The following is a 5,786-nucleotide window of genomic DNA, read 5'->3' as shown; positions in this document are numbered from 1 at the left end:
TTATCGGTATCCGTAGAGGTGATCTATACATTGTTGATTTCACTAAGAGAGCCCAATCTCATACATGTCTTATTGCAAAATCTTCTAAAGGTTGGCTATGGCATAGAAGACTAGGACATGTTGGCATGCGAAATCTTGATAAGCTTGTTAAAGGAGATCAAATCCTTGGTGTTAAAGATGTTATATTTGATAAGCATAGAGTTTGTAGTGCTTGTCAAGCAGGAAAAAAAAGTTCGAGGAAGTCATCCCGTGAAGAAAATCATGACCACAAGGAGACCAATTGAGCCACTCCATATGGATCTCTTCGCTCACAATGCTTACAAGAGACTTGGTGGTAACTCCTTCGGTTTGTTCATTGTTGATGATTTATCAAGATTTACATGGGTGTTCTTTCTTGATGACAAATCATAGGTACAAAAGTTCTTCAAGAACTTCGCTAGGAAGGCTCAAAATCAATTTGAAGTGAAGATCAAGAAGGTTCGAAGTGACAATGGAACGGAGTTCAAGAATTCAAATGTAGATACCTTTCTTGATGAAAAAGGCATCTCACATGAGTTTTCAGCTACGTACAGACCTCAACAAAATGGAGTTGTTGAGAGGAAGAACCATACCCTTATTGAGATGGCAAGAACGATGCTAGATGAATACAAGACACCAAAACACTTTTGGGCGGAAGCGGTTGAGACGGCTTGTCATGCTACGAATCGACTTTGCCTTCACAAGCTTCTTGGTAAAATGGCATACGAGCTACTCACCGGTAACAAGCCACAAGTTGGTTACTTTAGAGTATTTGGCTCAAAGTGTTACATTCTTGACGAACATCATCGTTCAAAATTTGCTCCCGAATCTCATGAAGGTTTCCTACTTGGTTATGGATCGAACTCTCACACTTACAATGTCTACAACAACTTTACTCGAAAATTTGAAGAGACGGTAGATGTGAAGTTTGATGAATCTAATGGCCCGCAAGTAGAGCAATTGCTAATTGATGTAGGAGACATTCGGAAGCAATTCAAGACTTGTCTATTGGCAATATCCGTCCAACGGAGGTGAAGGAGGGCACTTCATCCATTCAAGTGGAAGCCCCAACCTCACATCAAGGTGAACCACAAGTTGACATGGAGGTATCCAAAAGTGGAACACGTCAAGACGAAGGGAATGAGGAACTACAACAAGATGATCCACCTCAACCTCCTTTTGCACCTCCACAAGTGAACAATGACGCCAACGACAATGAAGAAGAAGATGATGACGAGGATGCATCACCAGAACCCAAGAAAAATCTACCCCGAGTTAGAGCAAGAATCGACAAGCATCATCCCATGAAACAAAATCCTTGGCGACATCAAATTCGGGAGAATCACTCACTCTAAATCTCGCTTAGCTAACTTTTCTGAACATTACCCATTCATCTCTAGCATTGAGCCTATGAAGGTTGATGAAGCTCTCGAAGACCCCGATTGGGTAAATGCTATGCACGAAGAGCTACACAACTTCGAGAGAAACCAAGTATGGACATTGATTGAGAAGCCCAAAGAACAAAAAAACATCATCGAAACCAAATGGGTGTTCCGCAACAAGCAAGATGAGGATGGATAAGTCATACGCAACAAGGCTTGTCTCGTTGCTCAAGGCTACACTCAATTCGAACGTATGGACTATGGTGAGACCTACGCCCCCGTTGCTAGACTTGAGTTTATTCGCATCTTACTTGCTTATGCCAATCACCATGATATCACCCTCTATCAAATGGATATTAAAAGTGCTTTTCTAAGTGGTGAAATCGAGGAGGAAGTTTATGTAAAACAACCTCCCAGCTTTGTTAATCCCAAGAAACGAAACCATGTTTACAAACTTCACAAATCTCTCTATGGTTTCAAACAAGCTCCTAGAGCTTGGTATAAATGCCTGACAAAGTTTTCTTCTTGAAAAAGGCTTTGAGATTGGTAAATTTGATTCAACCTTGTTCACTAAGAGAGTAAATGGTGAACTATTTGTGTGCCAAATATATGTTGATGATATTATCTTTGGATCCACTGACCCTTTCTTTAGTAAAAAGTTTGGAAGGCTTATGCCGGAGAAGTATGAGATGTCTACGATGTGTGAATTAAAGTTCTTCCTTGGTTTGCAAATCAAGCAAACTCGGGATGGTACCTTTGTGTCACAAACAAAGTATACCAAGGATCTATTCAGAAAGTTTACCATGCAAGAAAGCAAAGTCATGAAAACTCCCATGCCTATCACTGGACATCTTGACTTGTCAAAGGATGGCAAACCCATTGATCAAAAGGTATATCTATCCACGATTGGTTCATTGCTATATCTTTGTGCATCCCGTTGTCAGTGTCAAAACCGGCGGATCTCGGGTAGGGGGTCCCGAACTGTGCGTCTAAGGTCGATGGTAACAGGAGACACGATGTTTACCCAGGTTCGGGCCCTCTCTATGGAGGTAATACCCTACTTCCTGCTTGATTGATTTTGATGAATATGAGTATTACAAGAGTTGATCTACCACGACATCATAATGGCTAAACCCTAGAAGTCTAGCCTGTATGACTATGGTAATGAGTATCTCCCCTTCCGGACTAAGTCCTCCGGTTTATATAGACACCGGGAGGATCTAGGGTTACACAAGGTCGGTTAAAAAGGAAAAGAATCTACATATTCGGTCGCCAAGCTTGCCTTCCACGCCAAGGAGAGTCCCATCCGGACACGGGTGCAGTCTTCGATCTTCGTATCTTCACAGCCCCTTAGTCCGGCCCATGGCTAACAGGCCGGACGCCCGAGGACCCCTTAGTCCAGGACTCCCTCAGTAACCCCTGAACCTGGCTTCAATGACGAGGAGTCCGGCGCGCAGATTTGTCTTCGGCATTGCAAGGCGGGTTCCCTTCTTTCCGAACTCCAAGGTAGTCTCCAGACGAGATGATTATATCCGGACCTGTCACATACCACACACAACCATAGAGAGAACATAATACTCCGCGAGTCCAATCTGCTGATGACGTCATATCTGTCCGGTCATAATTTCGACCCGTTGTTTCGCCTGCGGCCCCACGTTCCGAAATGTGGTTGTCATTGACATGTCTTATCCAAGCAGAGATCGTGTCCCCTTATTAAGGGATTCTTTTATCGACACGGACGTGGGTAACCCAACCGTCCTTAGGGTACAACTCCTTGGGAATAGGCAAATTTTAAGGCCTGGGAGGAGGCGTTCGATATTCTCGGCCTTTAGAAAGGGGCATAGACCCGCCCTTCCTCTCCACGCTTGCTTCTTCCTCGACTCTTACTACCTCGAGTTCCAACACCCAGGTTTCACCCTCCGTAAGCCTCAGTCATGTCTGGATCCAGCCGTCAAGGCCAGTGGGCGGCTTCTTCTGTCACAGAGGAGGATATCGCAAAGCTTTGGGCGGCAAGATATCTGACCGCAGAAATCCTCCATCGGCTTCCCGCAGAGGGGCAGATTATCCCTACCCCTAGATCTGGCGAGAGGGTCGTGTTTGTTTCCCACTTCCTCCAAGGATTAGGGTTCGCCCTCAATCCCTTCGTCCGGGGGCTCATGTTCTATTACAGATTAGATTTTCACGATCTTGCCCCGAACTCTGTTCTTCTCATCTCGGCGTTTATCGTCACGTGCAAAGCCTTCCTCCGAACTCCTCCACACTTCGGCTTGTGGCTCAAGACCTTCAATGTGAAACCGCAGATGATAGAGGGGGAGCAGGCAGAGTGCGGTGGCGCCTTAGTAAGCAAGCTTGCCAGCGCTGACTGGCTAAAAGGATCTTTCAAAGAATCTTCCAACTTATGGCAGCAGGAGTGGTTCTATATCACTGAGCCCCGCAATTCCAAGTGGGCAGCTGCGCCTGCGTTTCGATCTAGCCCCCCAATTTAGCTTGCATCGTGGATTAATAAGGGGTTGGACTGGGGATCAGTTGACGAGGTGCAGACTCAGCAAAGTCGCACCCGAAGCCTCATTGAGAAGAATATCGATATTATCAACGTTATTCAAGTAATGCTGGTCCGCCGGACCCTGCCGTGCCAGCGACGGCCTCTCCGCCTGTGGGAGTTTAACCCAGAAGGGCCACGGACTCTTCAGCACTTCTTCAGCACTACACACGAAGGAATGTGGAAATTATTCTTCGGGAGACGAAAACAATGGCCGGACACCACCGAAGATACTGGCCTAGATGGTAACCATCCGGACACCCCGGTAAGTACTCGTCCGCCGAACACCTCATAATAGGATATTATGTGGTAAGACACTGAGAAAACCATCTTCTTCCAGGGCTGGATAAAGAAAGCGGAACGGATTAGGTGTCCGACCCCTCTTCCCGAAGACTCAGCGGACCCCTTGTTAACAAGGATGCTAGCACCGGCATCGCATTAGGCGCCGGCAGGGGAAGGCAAGGTGGAGAGTGAGAAGACTCAGGGTGACCTTCATTCCGGAGGTAAATTAGATACTGAGTCTGGAGAAATCAACATTTCCTTGCCCGAAGACGAAGGCGAAAAAGAAGCCAGTATCCCTTCTCCCTTCAGGAAGAAAAGGGCCACCTCCGAAGATTAGGAGGGGCGGTCTCCCAAGAGAGGCAAGATGCAACCGTCGAGCGGCTCGGGACTGGAAGGTGACGCCAGTGAACAGCTCCGTCTTGAGGACAAGCCCTCAACCAAACCGTAAGTAAATCCGGGGTGCTTTGATAGCGTCCCGCTTCTTTCCTGTTACCGAAGAGATACGTAACGTGCCGTGTATTTTTACAGTCCGGCACAGAGTTTTTCTAGGCAATCCTCTTCTTCAGGAGATCTCCTCCCAGAGATGATGGAAAGCGAGACTCCTCCTCCGACCTCCTCGCCCAATAAGGCGGACGACTCTGAAGTGTCATCTCGGAGGGTTATTCTTGATCAACAAGTGGTGCAGGGGATGAAGGAGGCAGTACCCGAAGGTGGACCTCCAATCGTTCGGGATTCGGGGGCCGATAATGAAGGCCCCACACTGTCCGGTTTTCAGCCAACGATGATTCTGGAGACGGGTGAACGGGTTCCTTCAAAGGATGGTCGTGCTCCTTCAGCAGCTTCCGGAGACCCGGCGGCGCCGGATATCTTGAGGGATATGTTGCGAAAAGCATATGTCTCGGGGGAACATCGTACCTTGATGGGTACGGTGGTTGAGAAGATTCTGTCCGCGAAGAGCGGATTGAGTGAAGACTTCATGAGCCTGCTAAGAGGCTTTGAGGTTTGTAATGTTTTCAACTATATTTTATTTGCAAAGATGCACCTGTGTATAGGTAGTAGCCCCTGAGACTCGGGTTGGCTTCCCATGGGAGGCGAATGGAGGATCAAGAAGAAATACTGAAGGACTAATCTGATTAACTGGAACACAGGCTGCTTCCCCCCTGGCTACTTCACAGACTACGGATATTGCCGAGCTGCAGCGGAAGCTTGATGTGGCAGGGGATGACATTGCGCTAATCAATATGCGTCTTGACGAGTCGCAAGGTATGTATTTGGGGCAGTCCCTTCACATACATTTTTGTGATATAAGCATGACGTTGAAGGTTATATACTGAATATGCATGACTGCAAATGGTGCTGCCGCCGTTGAAACTCTTCGGGCGGAGCTGGCCCGGGCCAAGGAGTAGGCCCGGTTTAGTAATGCGGCTGCCGAAAAGGCATCGGCTGAGTTAAAAGCCGAACAAGCTGCTCGGCGCCAAGACGAGGAGAAGATATCCACGATGGCGCTCGAATTAAAAAATGCTGCTAGCCGCTGTGAACTTCTTGGGAAGGAAAATGAAGCCAAA

The sequence above is a fragment of the Aegilops tauschii genome, chromosome 3, assembly GCF_002575655.3.
Source record: "Aegilops tauschii subsp. strangulata cultivar AL8/78 chromosome 3, Aet v6.0, whole genome shotgun sequence".
NCBI lineage: Eukaryota > Viridiplantae > Streptophyta > Magnoliopsida > Poales > Poaceae > Aegilops > Aegilops tauschii.
Note: the sequence above shows the minus strand (reverse complement) of the source record.